Source organism: Mustela lutreola, chromosome 3 (genome assembly GCF_030435805.1).
Source record: "Mustela lutreola isolate mMusLut2 chromosome 3, mMusLut2.pri, whole genome shotgun sequence".
In the NCBI taxonomy this organism is placed as follows: Eukaryota; Metazoa; Chordata; class Mammalia; order Carnivora; family Mustelidae; genus Mustela; species Mustela lutreola.
The window spans coordinates 79,616,334-79,637,139 of NC_081292.1; the positions used below are offsets into that span (position 1 = coordinate 79,616,334).

The window sequence follows — 20,806 nt, forward strand, 5'->3', positions numbered from 1 at the left end:
ATGTAAGGACAGAGGGGACATACCTCAATACCATAAAAGCCATCTATAAAAATCCCACAGCAAATATCATTCTCAATGGGGTAAAACTGAGAGCTTTTCCCTTAAGGTCAGACAGAGCAGGGATGTCCACTATCACCAGTGCTACTCAACATAGTACTAGAAGCCCTAGCCTCAGCAGGCAGACAACAAAAAGAAACAAAGGGCATCTGAATAGGCAAAAAAGTCAAACTCTCACTCTTTGCAGATGATGTAATACTCCATGTGTAAAACCCAAAACCTTGCTAGAACTCATACAAGACTTCAGTGACGTGTCAGGATATAAAATCAATGCAAAGAAATCAGTTACACTTCTATACACCAACAATAAGACAGAAGCATTTCTATACACTAACAATAAGACAGAGAAATTAAGTAGTTTAAGCAATTTACAATTGCTCCCCAAACCATAAGATACCTAGGAATAAATCTAACCAAAGAGGCAAAGATTCTGTACTCAGAAAACTATAGAATACTCATGAAAGAAATTAAGGAAGACACAAAAAAATGGGGAAAAGTTTCATGCTCATGGATTGGAAGAACAAACACTGTGAAAATGTCTATGCTACCTAGACCAATCTACACATTTAATACAATCCCTATCAAAATACCATCAACTTTTTTCAAAGAAATGGAACAAATCATCCTAAAATTTGTATGGAACCAGAAAAGACCCTGAATAGCCAGAGGAATGTTGGAAAAGAAAACCAAAGCAGATGACATCACAATTCTGGACTTCAAGTTGTATTACAATGCTATGATCATTACAACAGTATGGTACTAGCACAAAAACAGACACATAGCTCAATAGAACAGAATAGAGAGCCCAGAAATGGACCCTCAACTCTGGCCAACTAATCTTTGACAAATCAGGAAAGAACGTCCAATGGGAAAAAGACAGTCTCTTCAACAAATGGTGTTGGGAAAATTGGACAGCCACATACAGAAGAATGAAATTTCCTTATACCACACATGAAATTAGACTCAAAATGGATGGAAAACCTCAATGTGAGACAGGAATCCATCAAAATTCTTGAGGAGAACACAGGCAGCAACCTCTTCGACCTCAGCCACAGCAACTTCTTCCTAGGAACATCGCCAAAGGCAAGGGAAGCAAGGACAAAAATGAACTATCGGGACTTCATCAAGATCCTTTTGCACAGCAAAAGAAACAGTCAAAAAAGCCAAAAGACAACTAACAGAATGGGAGAAGATATTTGCAAATGACATATCAGATAAAGTACGAGTATCCAGAATGTATAAAGAACTTTTAATACTCAACACCTAAAGTAATCCAGTCAAGAAATGGACAGAAGACAGAAACAGACATTTCTGCAAAGAAGACATCCAAATGGCCAATAGACACATGATAAAGTGCTCCACATCACTCGGCATCAAGGAAATACATATCAAAACCACAGTGAGATACAACCTCACACCAGTCAGAATGGCTAAAATTAACCAGTCAGGAAACAACAAATGTTGGCGAGGATGCAGAGAAAGGGGAACCCTCCCACAGTGTTGGTGGGAATGCAAGCTGTTGCAGCCACTCTGGAAAACAGTATGGAGTTTCCTCAAAAAGTTGAAAATAGAGCTACCCTACAACCCAGGATTTGCTCTATTGGGTATTTACCCTGAAGATACAAATGTAGGGATTTAAAGGGGCATGTGCACCTGAATGTTTATAGCAGCAATGTCCACAATAGCTAAACCATGGAAAGAGCCTAGTGTCCAACATATGAATGGATAAAGAAAGATGAAACCAGAGAGGAGACAAACCATAAGAGACTCTTAATCTCAGGAATCAAACTGAGGGTTACTGGAGTGAAGGGGTGGTGGGAAGGATGGAGTGGCTGGGTGATAGACATTCGGGAGGGTATTGCTAAGGTGAGCGCTGTGAATTGTGTAAGACTGATGAATCACAGACCTGCATCCCTGAAGCAAATAATACATTATATGTAATAAATAAATAAATAATAAAATAAAATAAAATAGGATTGCCTTAAAATAATTCTATTTGATGTTGGATATTCAATGAGTCAGGGGCCTGTTTCATCTCTAGGGTAACTCGGGCCATCGAGTCTGGAGAGCTATTCACTGACATTCCCATCAGCCCCACTTCTACCTAAATTCTTTCCAGGACACCTTCAAATGTCCTGGATGCTAGCAGAAGACAGTCAGCTTTTCCAAGATTCTTTGTATGTGAATCATAGATACACAAAATATAAATACGTTCACAATGAGTTTTTAAAAGAGCTACTCTAAAAAAATCAAAATTACTTATGCAGATAAAATTATAATATAAAATAAAACAAAAGCACTTTCATTGAAACTACTTGATACTTTAAAGATACTTTAAAGAAAACTTGGGTTTCTTCTTTTGTTTTTGTCTTTTTCTGTGAATATCTGCCCTCTAGTTCTGCAATCAGTGTCTAGTCACTAAGATAAATAAAAAGTGGAAGAGAGAATTGACAATGTGCTAGGAGTCCTGTGTGAAATACACGCCCATTTGAAGAAGTCCAACCAGTTATAGCTTTGCTTAGAATTTTTCATCCTGATTATTCATCCTCTTAAGAGAGGAGTGGTAGAAATAATTGAAGGTATTTCTATCTAGTAGTGAGAGTTCAAGATAATTTTTACTCACTTCTGAGAACAAGGAATATATAAACCTTGTAAGATTAAAAGGGTGAATATTCATTTCTTCACTCAATCCCATCAGTCAAAGTTGGTTTTGAAGTTTGTCTTCATTCAATTGTCTGGAATCCTGCTGTGGGAACTCAGACTCCGGCCTTGGCCTCCTCCAGCTTTGGAAGGGTGTTTTTCTCCTTATGTCAGCCAGATAAAGACTTCAATTTTCTGCCTCCACTTTCCAGTAGAAAGCTGGTCCTCTCTCATTAAGACAGCAGCCTGCAGTCTGCTTTATGAAGGCTCTGAACGAATCTTGACTGCAGAGTGTACGGCATAGCTATTACACAGATTTAGCAGATTTCAGTGTGCCAGATCAAAGGGCAGAAGAGGCTGGTTCCTCCGCTCAGTTTGTTAACGTGATTTGGACTCCGAAAGCTAGAGAGGGAAGTAGCATTTTGTGAAATGATCATAAGTAATATAAATAATAACAAAAATAACTTTTGGAAACCAACAAACCACGTTAACCTCAGGATTATTATTGTGCAAAACAGAAACATCAGAAATGAGATTACTGTAAAGTACTTTAGTGTTCTTTGTTAAATGAGGTTACTAAGTAAAAAAAAAAAAAAATCATTGATTTTTTTTTTTTTGGCTACTACTTCTATATTGCTGAGTAAATTACATGGTAGGGCTCTGGAAGGCTGTGTCTTTTTACTCATTATTCAGGTGAACTATAGTGATGTTGTGTGAGGAAAAAAAAAACAGATAGTTAAGAAGGAGGTTTTTCTTCACAGGGCTCTGTATAAAGTAGTGTAATCAGAGTGATGCTGCAGAGAGCACACTCTGGGAACTCCTGCAAGGTCTCACATAGGGTTCAAGAATGGTGCCTTTTGGACAAGAAAAAGTGAAAGTCACCATTCAGGGCAAGAATTCATCAAGCCATGACAACATGTGTTCAAAGAAAGCTGGTTATTTTGTTCACACACTATGCCAAGATAAGAGCATCTTAAGTCACTCAGTGAATAACCAATGAGTAGTAAGATCAGATGAAGTACTTTGCCATTGGCTGAGTTCCATTTTTCTCCTGCTGCTAATTATCCTTTAGGTTTCAACTAAATATCCTTTCTTCAGTGAGTTCCTTTCTGATGCCTGATAATCTTTCCCCAAATTCTTTCTCTTATAAAACATATTTATTTTTCATTATATACTAAATACTGGATTTAATTACCTACTGTCTCTCTCCTCTGATCATCTGCAAACTACATGAGAGCATGGGAATCAATACATATTTATTGGTTGTAAGAAATGATGAATTAATAAGTAGTGAGTAAATGCTTTACTTATGATTTGAAAAAAGTATCCACTCTCATACACTGTAGAGATTCTCCTTCCCTCAGTATTCAATGTGAGTGAACATAAGAGTGTACTGGGAATTCCCAGAAAAGTAACTCCCCCCCAAAACTGTCACATGTTTTATAATGAACACTGGACTATGCAGAAACATGACTCTAATTCCCACTCTGCCAATAATGATTACCTCCTTGAGCTTGAACAGCCTCTCTGGGTCTTTGTGATCTTATCTATGACTCTGTGGTCAATAATTTTCCCAAAAGAGGCTTAACTAAATAACTTACATCAATAACTTGTACAGTTTTCTCGTACTAACTTACTCTCCTTTCTGTGTCCCTATTACTGTGAATGGATGGGTTTCTTGTCAAGATTCAGCTATTTGTTTCCTAAAAGCTGCCTGTATATTTAATTCTTTTAATTTGAATTATATCTCCTGCACAATATTACTTTATGATTCAGAGAAACTGTACACAATTATATTGATCTTTAATTGGCAGGAATTGCTGATGCTCAAGTTTTAGATTTTAGGGGCCAATATCCCCTGACATTGCATGTCAAGCAATTCATAATCAACTACAGATTAAAAAGGAAAGAAATAAGAAATAAAAAGAAAAGAGAAGCTTAAGAGAAGTTGCATTTAAAGGAATCCTGCATTGAGATGTGAAATTTTTACAGTGTAAATTTTGTAATAGGCATAATGCTTAATCACTGTTTTGAAAGCTTTGGGCTTTTTAGAATTTTAGAAAACCTATCCCACATATAGTATTTATTATATATTATCTCTATTACCTACATATTATACTCCATGGATATATGTTTTTCTTCTTGTGCTTGCTTTCTCATTTGATTGCAAATTCTGTACCTCCTATAAATACTAAGAGCATGTTAAGTAATCAATAATTAACAATAATTTTATAGATATTTATGAAATTATGGTTTAAAAGTTTTCAGTTAATGCTATTTTCTATACATAGCCAATACACTCTAAAATTCATTGGTTTGAAGAGGATAACACATGGTTACCCAAAATTTTCTGGTTTTTCCATGTCTCTTTTTTTCTTATATTCCTGTTTTTATTGCTCACTTATTTTATTTTAACATTAAAGAAAATTCCATGTAACTGAAAAATCCTCTGATATTCAAAAAATAATTCTTACAGTTACTTTAAAATTTAATTAGTTTGGGTAGCATCCATAAAATAATGGAATAAAAGCCTCTGAAAATTATGTTTTCCATGAAAGCAATTAGAAAGCTGCTAAAAATGATCAGAATCAACTTTTTCAGAACTCTAGAAATTAAGCAAATGCTTCCAGCAATCTGGGGAGAAATTATTCAAGAAAGTGGATGAATCTGGGTAAGAATGTGAATTTTGTGGCATTTAAATTTACCCAATTCAAATCCTTCTTTCTCCACATCCACAGTAATCTTGAAGACCAATAGTCATAACACAATGAAAATGGCAGTAATCAGAGAACACAACACAAGATTTAAAACTTTTCAAATCCTCATTCTCCCCCAAATGGTCAATGGTCATATTTTGACCTGTCTGATGGTTCCCTAGAGAATTCTACTTGCAAGGTTATCTTTAATCTAACTCAGAATTTGCCCAGTGTAGCCTTTTTCCCTGGAAACATTTGTTGGGGGACAGGAGGGTGGAGCATGGAGCAAGAGGAAATTGTTAAATGAATCAATGCTGCAGGAATGACAAATGAGGCAGACAACAGACTAATCACAAAGCTTAAAAAGAAAACAGACAGGATGTCCATAGTGGCTTTGAAGAACTCTGACATATTCCTAGGAATCTAAAAGGCCATTCACATGTATAGGACTGTGCACATACTCAGGACTGTGAATATGGAAGTAAAGGCTAAGGCAGAGAGGTCAATTGTCTGGCTGAGTACTGAAGCTGTGTCTCAAAAAACACACAAAGGTACTGAGAAAAGTCTATGAGACTGGGTGGTCTTGGCAGCTAAAAGAAATCTCTGCCCAGTCATTTACCAAATGTTAGATTATTAAGAGACTTCAGTCAATGATAGCATATGACCGGTGATCCCACTTCTGGGTATATATCCAAAGGAAACTAAAGCGGTATATCTAAAAGATATCTGCATTCCCATTTTTATCACAGCATTACTCCCACAATAGCTAAGATATGCAAACAATCTAGCAGACACATGAAAAAATGTTCATCATCATGACTAATGATGAACAATGATTGATGAATAATGATTTGATTTTGATTCATCTCAAAACCATATTGAGATACCACCTTACACCAGTTAGAGTGGTCAAAATTAACAAGACAGTAAACAACATGTGTTGGAGTGGATGTGGAGGAGGGGGAACCCTCTTACACTGTTGGTGGGAATGCAAGTTGGTGCAGCCTCTTTGGAGAACAGTCTGGAGAATCCTTAAGAAATTAAAAATAGAGTTTCCCTATGACCCTGCAGTTGCACTACTGGGTATTTACCCCGAATATACTGATATAGTGAAAAGAAAGGCCATCTGTACCCCAATGTTCACAGCAGCAATGGCCACAGTCACCAAACTGTGGAAAGAGCCAAGATGCCCTTCACCAGACGAATGGATAAAGAAGATATGGTCCCTATATACAATGGAGTATTATGCCTCCATTAAAAAGGATGAATACCCAACTTCTGTAGCAACATGGATGGGACTGGAGGAGATTATACTGTGTGAAATAAGTCAAGCAGAGACAGTCAAGTCTCATACGGTTTCACTGACTTATGGAGCACAAGGAAGAACATGGAGGACATTGGGAGATGGAGCGGAGAAGTGAGTTGGGGGAAATTGGAGGGGAAGACAAACCATGAGAGACTGTGGACTCTGAGAAACAAACTGAGGGTTTTGGAAGGAAGGGTGTGGGGAGTTGGGTGAGCCTGGTGGTGGGTATTATGGAAGGCACGTATTGCATAGAACACTGGGTGTGGTGCATTAAATAATGAATGCTGGGCCACTGAAAAGAAATAAAATAAAATGGAAAAAAAAAAGAAAACAATCTAAATGTCATCAACAGATGAGTAAATTAAAAAAATGTGATACTTGTACACAATGAAATATTATTCAGCCATGAATAAGAAGAAAATCTTGTCATTTGTGACTACATGGATGGATTTTGAGGGTATTATGCTAAATGAAGTAAGTTAGGTAAAGACAAACACTATATGATATCACATACATGTGGAATCAGAAGAACCTGAACTCATAGAAATACTAGAATGGTCATCACCAGGAGCTAGGGGATTGGAGAATTGAGGAAGTGTTTATTAAAAGGTACAAACTTCCAGCTGTAAGATGGATAACCCCTGGGGATCCAATGCACAACATTGTGATTATAGTTAACGGCACTATATTGTACTATATACTATATAGTATATATATTTGAAAATTGCTAAAAAAGTTCTTAAATATTCTCACCACAAGAAAGAGGTAATTATGTCATGTAATGAAAGTGTTAGCTAATACTAAGGTGGTAATCATATCGCAATATATAAGTACAGTCGACCTTTGAACAACATAAAGTTTAAGGACACTAATCCCCTGCACAGTTGTAAATCCTTGTATAAGTTTTGACTCCCAAAAAACTTGACTACTAATGGTAGGCACAAAATTAGGCATGGGTGACAGGAGGATGGACTTTAGATGTGTTGAGGGAGAGCCCCAAGTCAAGACCACCCAGGAACCACCCCATTCCACCCATCTAACAGTCAGTTTGTGGTTACAACATCCCTGCAGAACAAGTCTAGGTTTTGTGCTTGTTGCACTTGTACAGAAAGCAGGCACTTGTCAACTGTACTTATATATTGCAATATGATTACCACCTTAGTATTAGCTAACACCTTTATCTGACCTATGTCTCTATAATAGAAATAATGTGATTTCCTACCCCTTGCAGGTATTTTATTTTAGTTTAGTTTAGTTATGTTATCTTATCTTTTATCTCAAATTTTTAAAAGATTTATTCATTTGAGAGAGGGGGAGTATGTGTGAGTGTGAGGAAGGGCAGAGGGAGAGATTCCTCGCTGAGCACAGAGCCTGACATGACTTGATCCAACAACCCGTAAGATCATGACCTGAGCCAAAACCAAAAGTCAGATGCTCACTGACTGAGCCACCCAGGTGCCTGCCCTCACCCATGCAGATATTTTAAATATATCTTGGGAAAGGACATGCGTGGTTGGCTAAATATTATATAATCTAGAAGGTCACTAAAATGTTGTGACTGTAGGTTCCACCCCCCACTCCCCGCAAAAAATTGATATAAGCCCACACCTGGAGTTTCCTGGGCCTTTATCTATCTTTACTGGCCTGCTCCTCCTTTGGAGTGTACTTTAATAAAACTTGACTCCGCTTCACTTTCATTTCAATGTAAATATATCTTTTGTAATATATCTTGTAAATATATCTTTTTAAGATTTCATGTATTCATTTGAGAGAGAATGACAAGAGAGAGGACAAGCATGGAGAGAGGTAGAGGCAGAGGGAGAAGTAGACTCCCACTAGGCAGGGAGCCTGACACCAGGACTTGATTTCAGGACCTGGAATCATGACCAGAACCAAGGGCAGATGCTTAACTATCTGAGCTACCCAGGTGCCCCTGTTCTGTAATTTTTTTACTCTGGCATAAAAAAAGAACCAAGACTTCATTCCTTTTCCATCTCACTCTAGGTAACACTGATAGCCTACTGCTGACTGGAATCTTTACCAGTAACATTGTCAACACATATTTTGTAGGTTATATGTATTGTATATGCTATTTTATAATAAACTAGAAAAAATAAATGTTATAAAGAAAATCATAAGAAAGAAAAAATACAGTACTGTACTATACTGAAAAAAATCCACTTAAGACTGGATCCCTGCCGACCAAACCTGTGTTGTTCAAGGGTCAGCTATGTGTCAGTCAATACACTGTTCACAAACTTCTACAATGCTATATGTCAATTTTATCTCAATTTAAAAATTATGCTAAATGAAAGAAACCAAACACAAAAGGCCATATATTGTGTGGTTCCACTTGTATGAAATCTCCACAGGAATCAAATTTATAGACAAAAAGGAGATTAGTGGTTAACAGGGGCTGGAAGAAGATAAGAATTGGTGTGACTGGTAATTGAAGTGATGACATGTTTTGGAATTAGATACTGGTGATGGCTACACAACCCCGTAGATATATTAAAAACTACTGAATTGTACCTATGAAAGGTGAACTTCAGGTACTGGAATCATATCAGAATTTTAAAAAGGAAAATATCAAAATACAAATGCTGAAGGGGAAAATCCTTAAAATATATATTATATAAATACTCAAAATGATTAAATAATACTCTAGGATAAAAAAGAAATGTGCTTAAAATCAATAGAATATAAAAATCATTGTATAAAAAGGAGTATAAAATTTAAAGAGAAAGTAAAAAAATAAACACAACTGTTAATAAACATATGAAAAATTATCAAACTCATTAGTGATTCAAAAATATAAATGTGAAGATAATAAAGTATTCTGGTGATATATGTATCAAAAATTCTTTAAAAGTGCCAATTTTGTGTTGACAAACCGTGAAGCAGAACTTCTGAGGTTCCTAATGGAACTTTATTGATTATAATTGGGCAATCCCTATCAAAATTTTTTATTGAGATAAAATTTACATAGAACGTAAAATGAAAAAATTAGCATGTATTAATTTTTAAAAAGCATACAACACAATGATTCAATGTTTGTGTATATTACAAAATAATCACCACAATAAATCTAGTTAGCATCTTTCACTATACATATAATTTTTCTCATGATGAGGACGTTTAAGATCTCTCTTAGCAATTTTTGAATATGCAATACAATATTATTAACTATAGTCACCATGCTGTACATTACATCTCCAGGACTTACTTATTTTATAACTGGAAGTTTGTATTTTGGGGCCCCCTTTACTCACTCCCAATGCCCCACCTCTGGCAACTGCCTATCTATTCTTTATATCTATGGGCTCAGGGTTTTGTTTTTGATTTTTCAAATTCCACCTGTAAGTCAGATCACACAGTATTTATCTTTCTGTCTCTGACCTATTTCACTTAACATAGTGCTCTTAGGGTACATCCATGTCTATGCAATGACAAGATTTCATTCTTTTTCTATATTCCATATACATACATATTTCATTTACACACATATAGACCATAATTTCTTTATCCATTTCTTCATTGGTGAACACTCATGTTGCTTCCATGTCTTGGCTATTATAAACAATGCTGCAGTGAACATGAGGATGCATACATCTTTCAAGTTAGAGTTTTCATTTCCTTCATATATATAGCCAGAAGTGGGATTGCTGGATTATGTGGTAGTTTTGTTTTTAATTTTTTGAGGAAATTCCACAGTTTTCCATTATGGCTGCACCAATTTATCTCTTATGTTTTTGATAATAGCTATCTGACAGGTATCAGGAGATTTCTCTGCATGTTTTTAATTTGTATTTCCCTGAGGATGTGTGATGTTGAGCACCTTTCCATCTGTATATCCTTCAGAAAAAAAAGTCTATCAAGTTTAAAAATAATGATCAGGTCCAATAGTTCCCTTTCTAGAAATTAACTGAAGAAATAATTAGCTGTGTTCACCTTCATAACAGAAGAATATGTATCCCAGTATTAGTTGACAGCCTCATATTGGAAATGATGTAAATTTCCAAGTATAGAAAATACTAAATTATGATACATGTGTACAATGGCTCATTTTAAATAATGTATGTGAGGAATACTTACTGGCATGGGAAAGTGCTCAAAATATATTATTCAATTATAAAGTAGAATACAGGGGACTTGGGTGGCTCAGTTGGTTGAGTGTCTGCCTTCCACTCAGGTCATGATCCTAGAGAACATGGGATGGAGCCCCACATCTGGCTCCCTGCTCAGCAGAAAGTCTGCTTCTCCTTCTGCTCTTCAGCCCACTTTCATGTTCTCTCAATCTCTCTCTCTCTCTCAAATAAAATCTTTAAAAATTATTTAGTTAATTAAAAAATAAAAAATAGGACACAAAGAATAAACTCAATGTGAAGGGTATACAGATGCTTTAAAAATGACTGGAAGAAAATAGATGTTCATGATAGTTAACTATAAGGTGGGATTATGGGTCACATTTTCCTATACAATTCTACAGATGTCCTTCAACACAGACATACGAATTTATTCAGAAATCTGCTACTAAAATACCAAAATTACTTTTCTTCCTATGCTGAATGCCAGTAAATTCTCGAGTAGCCCCTACATACTGTGAAAGCTTTCTCTGAACTAGAGAAAGCTTTCTCCTAAACAACAATTGGATGAGTTTTGGTCCATCTCTTAGACTTTTTCTTTTATTGACCAAGCTGTCCTCTAAGGTAGCCTTATTCAGGTTTGTTTTAGGCATATCTAAGGCTGGCATATGTGCTACACATACGATAGGCTTCAGCCTAACTCACCTTATATCACTAGCACCTCCCATTCTTATGCTACGGTCCTGCTGCATGAGGTACTCGTTAGAAGTTAGAACTGCGATAGGTTTTCTTGAATCTCTTACCCTTGAAGAAGAAATGAAGAAGTTGTTTGAAAGAGTTATTTTACTATAATCATTGGCTTTTCTGCCCATATGTTCACATGTTATATTCCCACATTTTAAAAATGTATGGATGCAAATAATTAAGTATTTCAATGGATTGAATCAAACTATATATGAGTTCTAGGGCAGAGAGGAAGGCTTATGCTAACATCAACTGTAATGCTTAGAAGTTTTAAGGAGGTTGCCTTTCATAATGTTGCAATGAACTATGAAGTGGCAATTAAATGGAATAAATTGAACTCATATTCCTAATCTAATATTGGGTACATTATTTTCTTGCTGGTATGAAAAGCCTTTCCTGCTGTGGTTATTGTTTGCTTTTCTCAAGTCAGTAAATATCAGTGATCTTCCACACAATGCCTCAGGGCTTTGTTTTTCCCTTGAGTGGGTGTCAGCCTTCAGTTTTAGTATATACCTGCATGGTTGTTTAAAAAACAAATTTGAGTGATAATCCTATAAATTAAAAGAGGCAGATAATACAGCAAACCTGCCTTACTTGCTAAATTCATCATCTATATAAATTCTACTATTTTCTAGTAAAAGGGAGTAGAGAGTTCTGTATAATTTGGCTACTGCCTCCTCTCAAGCCTTCCTCCCCACATCTCAATTCCCTAATGTCCTCCATTAGCCTTTGGAAGTTGTTACAGGAGCCCCCGCTCCAGAAGCTCATCCTGATTTCAACCATGTACTGGATTGAGTCCCTCTGTCACATTTCCAATCACTTGGTACCATGGGTCGATCAGGTTTTATGGGGCCTGAAGTTTATGAATCATGGGGGACTTATTTTAAAAGAATAATTGAATTAATACAAAATAGGGTACAAGAACAAATACTTATTTAGAATGAGAAAATAAACCTCATGTATCACAAACATAACCAAATAGAGAAAAAGAGCATAACAATTTCACAAATTAACTGCCTGATACTCCACCAAAATACTTTAGCTTACATTTTTTTTTTTTTACTGCAGTCTCTTTACTTGCCTTTTTAATACATAGAATGATTATCATAATGTTCTCTAAGGAAAAAAAAAAAGATAATGCAATCCTTCCACTAGGTTTTTTGATCCACTAGTTTTTTTTTTATCAAAAACTGGCTTTTATGTTGGTAGCTGGGATGCATAAAATATGAAACTTCCCTTAGGTTAATGCGTAAAACAGGAAACTTCACGAGCAGTGACTGTATTGCTATTGATTTATACTCTCAAGCACAAATATTCTGATTAATTTGATTACATATAATTCAGAAAAGAAAAAAATGAATGTATTTTTGGATCATTTGTTTTCTAATTGTAATTTTGCAATCTGATTATGGGAAGAATTTTCCAGAGAATAGCTACTGGCTTCTTAAATTTCAAACTTTTAGTGTTGGATACTGTAAGACACCTTCTTACTTATCTGTAGCCTTAACCTCCTTTCTAACACTCAATGTGTCATTTATTAGACAGTAGGAATATTCCTGGAATATTCTGTCCTGTATTAGTTTCCAATGGCTGCTATAACAAATGATCACAAATGATCGGTTGCTTAAAACATAAACATTCTTACATTTCTGGAGGTAAGAAAATTGAAATCAGTATTAATGAACCCAAATCAAGGTGTCAGCAGGGTCGCACTCCCTCTAGGAGAGAATCCGTGCCTTGCCTTGCATTCCATCTTTGCATCTCCTGGTGCGTGGACTCTCCCTTCATTTTCAAGTCCAGTAGTGTAGTATTTTGTTTAGAGGTCAACATTGCCATCTTCTTCCTTCTCAGATCTCCTTGGGATTGCATTTAGGGCCCCCCTAGATAATCCAGATTAATCTCCCCATCTCCCCATCTCAAGATTCTTATTTACTCTGTTTTGCTATGTCAGGTCACATTCACAGGTACCAGGAATTAGGATCTGATTATTCATCCTTTCACACACTCCCTCCTTTAAAATCTCATAAATGACTTTACGTAGAAATAACTACAAATTACATAAATAGATTTCACTAAATCCAAGCTAACATAGTCCCACCCTAAACTTTTCTTTGCTGGACCCCCAAAATGCCTGCAATTATTTCAACATTAGCTGGCAAAGGGGGAAATGTGACAAAAGTCAGAAGATAAGAGACAGCTCTCTTCATCAATTGGAATTAATATATCTAATTTTTGCAAGTTGAACAACAAAAACAAAGCAATCACATAAACATCTTACTAGAACCCTTCCAACACTTTGTAAATCTCAATTTTTTAAATCATTTTCAAGATGAAATGCACCTCTGTTTGATCTATACCTCTACCTCAATCATTACATTTAATGCTTTATGTTATAATTGTCTCATTTTTGGTCTATCTCCACCAAAAACTCTAAGTTCCTACAGATTGGGACATCATTCATGAACACCTGGTACATACTAAAAAACAGTAAAACAAAACAAAACAAACAAACCAAACAAACAAACAAAAAAACACTTAGTAAGCAAGTAAACCAAATTAGTGGAGACGGCAGCATTTTGGATTTGAACCTGAATGGGAAACTCAGATCTACTATAGGACTTTGAAAAAGTTACTTCCACTTCCAAGCTTCATTTTTCAACTGATAAAAACACCTGCTAGATACGATTGCTACAGGATTAAAATGAGATCATACCAAAAAGAAAGTTTCTTACACACACACACACACACACACACACACACGTACTCACATCAAGTACCACAGTTCTGTGGAGGTATTTCTTTTTAGGAGATGATTTGAATTGTCTCAAATATACAGGAGTTTGGAGCATCAAAGAACTTTTGAAATATCTTAAGTCTCAGTTTACTTTGCTTATAAAATGGGAATGATAGTTCATACCTGCCTAAACATTTTCTGTGAAGATAAATTTGTAAAATCTCATAAAACTCTTAGGAGAGTATTTAGCACACATTTGATATACACACAAACCTGGTATGTGTTGTATACAAATACAGCTGTATTTGTATACAACTAGTTGTATGGTAAAGTGAAGATTAGAATTAGGGTGTTCTGGTCCAGAGTTCCATGCTGCCTGTACAGCCATGTTAGGTTGTACGCATAAAAAGGAGCTATTCAGGGTAAGTGAAGAGAGAATATTCTCCCTGCTTTTACATGAAAGATCAGTAAAAGCCAGGGAATATTAATATCAGTTGAAAATAACATGGAGGTGGAAGGATCTCACATGGAAACAGAAGTATGATGTGGTTATTGTCTACCTCCAATGTCACCTTCTTGGAGATACCTGTGCTGCCTGACCTCCTCCTTACCCCTCAATTCCCAGGTCTCACCCACACAGGAGTCTTCTTACTGTGGTCTCTATTTTCACTTAGCATTTATCACTTTCTTACATGCTAGATACTTTAAAAAATTTTTTTTAAATAAAAATGGTATTTATTCAGCTTTTTGGAAATATAAATAACACAATAGATGACAAAGAGCAAAATGAAACAAAACAAACCCCTGACATGTTTTATGGTTGATCATTTCCAGGCACAACAGTGTTTATTAATGAATATTATAAAATAAATTTGATTTTAATCTGCTTTCCTCCCAGCTTTACCTACATGGGTGCTTTTGGAAGCTTGCGTTTCTAAGTAAATTCCACAGCTATATACCAGCTATACCAACGTGACTGAATGAGGTTATGGTCCCACTCCCATAGGGAAATAAATGCCTATCATTGGGAATACTGAACCTCTAGACCTCCAGGAACTTAAAAAATAGGTGTTTTTGTTAGGATCCTTCTAACACGGGAAAATACAGCCATTATCTATTAAAACACAATCCGATATGGGTACAGGTTTTCCAAGTTCTCCGCAGGACCACCAAGTGGGCCACCGAGCTTTTCTGGCAGCCTCGCCATCAGCCTGCAGCCTCTCAAGATGCACCAAAACTGGGAGTCACAAACCAAAGATAAGGCATTTCTGACCTTTCCTCCTAGAAGCTAGAGAGTTCTCTGAGTAGGGAGGTTGTTGAGGTTTTGCATCAAGCCGCCTTCACACTCAGTAGCGGGGAAGGGCTACTAAGTCTACCCAGTGCACACCTGTGTTGAGTGTATGGAGTGTGCTTACCCATCACACACAAGGCAGTTGAGAGTAAATGAACAAGTCACTTTGGATCAGGCCCCTTCAAAACAGAGGCAAATTTAGTGAATCAAGGCCACTGCCTGTGGTAATAACCCCAGTTCACCTTAGTCCTTTCCTGAAGAACCATATTAATCTCCTGATTCAAGAGGCATCTCTGGGCAGGACAGAGCATGCAAGGAGAACGTGACTTCTGGGTAGGGCAATGCCACACGGACTTTAGAGGTTGTGGTTTAGTCAACAGCACAAGAAGATGGTGGCATCACTAGTTTTTAGAGCTGGAAAGAGCCATGGCTAGACCATACTCCTGGAGCATCTTTACTAATGGAGCTTAACGGCTGTTTCCCAGATGTTGTTGTTGGGCAATAGGGGAAGGACCCATCCTTGGGGAGTGAAGTTGCTTTTGGATGATCAGATGGCAACCAACCATGCCTTATCTGGATCAGGGTTGGCAGGGGTGCTGGGTTTGGAGGTAATACTGGCAGAAGGGCAGTAAAAGGTGAGCGAGTGTGAACTCATCTGGATCCCCAAAACACTTGTACTCCATTTCACGCTTCTGAAGTAAAATCTTTTCGTTTTCTTTCCTGTTTCTTTTCTAATTCTCTTTTCCTCTTTTCCTCTTGTTCTCCTTCCAGCATGACTCTGAAGACTCTCTCTTCAGCTTCATACAATTCAGAGTGTTTTTTAATTTGTTTTCTTAGTCACTGAAAATGATGCCCGAAAGTCTCAACTGCTGAGGTCGGAGGACAGACGCCCTTCCTCGCTGCTGCCTCTTCCCAAGTTTCCTCAATTTCTGAGTTATCTCAATTTCTCCAAGGCCCGAAGAATGTCCACCATTCTGCTTGCTTTTTCCTCACAAGCAGACACCATCTACTTGCTTTTTCCTCACTTCAGATAAGACACCATCAGCCGCAGCTCTAAGTTCCTGCTCCCACTTCTTCTCCTCCATCTCCTGCATGCGCTTGACCCTTCAAAGGTCAATCTCCAGTGGGCACTCTGCTGCTCAGGTGGCGGCCTTAGCCTCCCACTCTGCTTCGCAATCCTGGGCCTTCTCGTGAAGCCCCAAACTGCGACAACAGACTCTCTCCAACCTCCGCCACGCTTCACGCACATAGGCGGCCTAGGCCAGCAGCTATAGTCTCTCGGGGAGTTGGGAGCAAAGCAGAATGGCCTGGGCATGAAGAAGCACCCAGGTGCAGCCTGGGGCCTCAGCCTCGCACAGGGCCTGGTCCAGGTTGTGCAGCCAGTGCACCAGATGCAGAGCCGTGCGCAACCACGCACACACTTCGCCCAGGTTGAGCCAAGTGGTTGCGCATTGAGGCACCAGCGGCCATTCCCCCAGAGTGTTCCGAACTGCCAGGGATTCTGAACACCACCACCTCTCTCCACTGAGGGTGGCACAGGGATTGCAGGGCAACTTCATGATCACTTCCGTCCGCAGGGGCACCTCAGGCCAGTGCGGGCTCCAGGATTTTTTAAAATTTTATTTTTTCTAAGATTCATTGTTTATGCACCACACCAGTGCTCCATGAAATACATGCCTTCCTTAATACCCACCACCAGGCTCACCCAACTCCACATGCCCCTCCCCTCCAAAACCCTCAGTTTGTTTCTCAGAGTCCACAGTCTCTCTTGGTTCATCTCCCCCTCCAGTTTCCCCCAATTCACTTCTACTCTCCTTCACCCAATGTCCTCTGTGTTATTCTTTATGCTCCAGAAGTAAGTGAAACCATATGATAATTTACTTTTTCTGCTTTACTTATTTAACTCAGCAAACCTCCTCCAGTCCCGTCCATGTTGATACAAAAGTTGGGTATTCATCCTTTCTAATGGAAGCATAATACTCCATTGTATATATATGGACTGTATCTTCTTTATCCATTTGTCTGGTGAAGAGCATCTTGGCTCTTACCACAGTTTGGTGACTGTAGTCATTGCTGCTATGAACATTGGGGTACAGATGGCCCTTCTTTTCATGACATCTATATCTTTGGGGTAAATACCTAGGAGTGCAACTGCAGGGTCATAGGGAATCTCTATTTTTAATTTCTTAAGGAATCTCCACACTGATTTCCAAAGCGGCTGCACCAACCTGCATTTCCAACAACAATGTAAGAGGGTTCCCCTTTCTCCACATCCTAACACTTGTTTGAATTTTGGCTATTCTAACTGGTGTAAGGTGGTATCTCAATGTGGTTTTGATTTGAATCTCCCTATGACTAATGATGATGAACATTTTTTCAAGTGTCTGTTAGCCATTTGTATGTCTTCTTTGGAGAAGTGTCTGTTCATGTTTTCTGCCCATTTTTAGACATGATTATCTGTTTTGTGTGTGTTGATTTTGAGGAGTTCCTTATCAACCTTGGATATCAGACCTTTGTCTGTAGTGTCATTTGTGAATATCTTCTCCCATTCCATGGGTTGCCTCTTTATTTTGTTGACTGTTTCATTTGCTGTACAGAAGCTTTTGATCCTGATGAAGTCCCAAAGTTTATTTTCACTTTTGTTTCCTTTGCCTTTGGAGACATGTCTTGAAAGAAGTTACTGCCTATGTTCTTCTCTAGGATTTTGATTGATTCCTGTTTCACGTTGAGGTCTTTTATCCACTTCAAGTTTATCTTTGTATATAGTTTAAAGAATGGTCAAGTTTCATTCTTCTGTACATAGCTGTCCAATTTTCCCAGCACCATTTATTGAAGAGACTGTCTTTTTTCCACTGTATATTTTTCCCTGCTTTGTCAAAGATAAGTTGACCAAAGAGTTGACCATATCTGGGCTCTCTACTCTGTTCCACTGGTCTGTGTGTCTGTTTTTGTGCCAGTACCATCTGTCTTGGTGATCACAGCTTTGTAATAAAGCTTGAAATTAGGCAACATGATGTCCCTAATTTTGTTTTTCTTTTTCAACATTTCCTTAGCAATTTGGGTCTCTTCTGGTTCCATCCAAATTTTTGGATTGTTTGTTCCAGCTCTTTGAGAAATTCTGGTGAAATTTTGTTCATGCCCTAGAGGCAGAAAGAACACCCACAAAGATCAATGAAATGAGAAAGTCTTCAAGGCACTTAATTATGAAACTCATGAATCATAATTTTAGACAAGAGCTTCTGAAGGCAGCTAGGAGGAAGAGATTCCTTAGGTACAGAGAAACGTCCATCAGAATAATGTCAGACCTGTCCACAGAAACCTGGCAAGCCAGAAAAGCCTGGCAAGACATATTCAGGGCACTAAATGAAAAGAACATGCAGCCAAGAATATTTTATCCGACAAGGCTGACATTCAAAATGGATGGAGATATAAAGAGCTTCCAAGACCAGAAAGGTTTAAAAGAATATGTGACCACCAAGCCAGCAGTACAAGAAATATTAAGGGGGGGGGGGGTCTATAAAAGAAGAAAGAACCCAAAATTTACAGGGACAATCCATAGAAACAAAGACTTCATAGGCAACATGATGTCAATAAAACCTGTCTTTCACTAATCACTCTCAATGTGAACTGCCTAAATGCTTGCATAAAATGGCACAGGATTTCAGATTGGATAAAATGACCAAACCCCTCCATATGCTGTCTATAAGAGACACATTTTGAACCTAAAGATACATCCAAACTGAAAGTAAAGGGATGGAGAACAATCTTTTATACCAATGGACCTCAAATGAAGATGGAATGGTGGTTCTCATATCAGATAAATTAGATTTTAAGCCAAATACAATAGTCAGAGATACAGAAGGACACTACATCATTCTTAAAGGGTCTATCCACCAAGAAGATCTAACAATTGTAAATATTTATGCCCCCAGTATGGGAGCAGCCAACTACACAAGCCACATAACATAAGTTAATCAAGATAAAGAGTCATATTGGTAAGAATACTTTAATAGTAGGGAATCTTAACATGCCATGCTCAGTAATAGACAGATTTTCCAAGCAGAAAATCCGTAAAGAAACATGAGCTTTGAATGACTCATTGGGCCAGATGGACCTCATAGATATATACAGAACATTCCACCTTAAAACAACAGAATACTCCTTCTTCTCAAGTACACATGGAACTTTCTCCAGAATAAACCACATGTTGGTGTGGCTCAATTGATACCAAAACATAGAGATTATTTCCTGTGTATTCTCAGACCACAGTGCTTTGAAACTGGAGCTCAACCACAAGAAAAGGTTTGGAAGGAATTCAAACACTTGGAAGCTAAAGACCACTCTGCTTAAGAATGTTTGGATCAACCAGGAAATCAAAGAAGAACTTAAACAATTCATAGAAACCAATCAGAATGAAGATACATTGATCGAAAACCTATGGGATATAGCAAAGGCAGTCCTAAGGGGGAAATATATAACCATCCAAACTTCACTCAAAAGAATTGAAAAATCCCGAGGGTTGCCGGGGGGAGGGGGTTGGGGAGAAGGGGGTGGGATTATGGACATTGGGGAGGGTATGTGATTTGGTGAGTGCTGTGAAGTGTGTAAACCTGGTGATTCACAGACCTGGGGATAAAAATATATGTTTATAAAAAATATATGTTTATAAAAAATAAAAAATTAAAAAAAAAAAAAAGAATTGAAAAATCCAAAATACACCAGATCTCTTGACATCTTGAAGAACTGGAGAATCCACAACAAATTAAGCCTAACCCATACCTAAGAAGGGAAATAAAATTAAAGCAGAGGTCAGTGATATAGAAGCTAGAGATACAAAATAATACATCAACAAAACTAGAAGCTGTTTTTTTTTTTTTTTGAAGAAGAATCGGTAAGGTTAATAATCCAAAGAAAATCCAAAAGAAAAGAGAGAGGACCCAAATTAACAAAATTATGAATGAAAGGTGAGAAATCACAAACAATGCCAAGGATATAGAAACAACCATCAGAAATTATTACCAACAATTATATGCCATTAAGTTAAGCAAACTAGAAGAAATGGATGCATTCCTGGAAACTATAAACTTCCAAGACTGGATCAGGAAGAAATTGCCAACCTATATAGACCAATATCTAATAATGAAATTGAAGCAGTGCTCAAAAACCTCCCAAAAAACAAGAGCCCAGGACCTGATGGATTCCTTGGGGAATTCTACCAAACATTCAAAGAAGAGATACTTTATTTATGATGTT

At 37.4% G+C, this 20,806-nt stretch overlaps 1 pseudogene; it reads right to left on the reverse strand.

Moving 5' to 3' along the window:
- Nucleotides 1-16,010: 16,010 nt before the first annotated feature.
- Nucleotides 16,011-20,806, reverse strand: part of LOC131827862 (programmed cell death protein 7-like) — a 71,565-nt pseudogene continuing 66,769 nt past the window's right edge.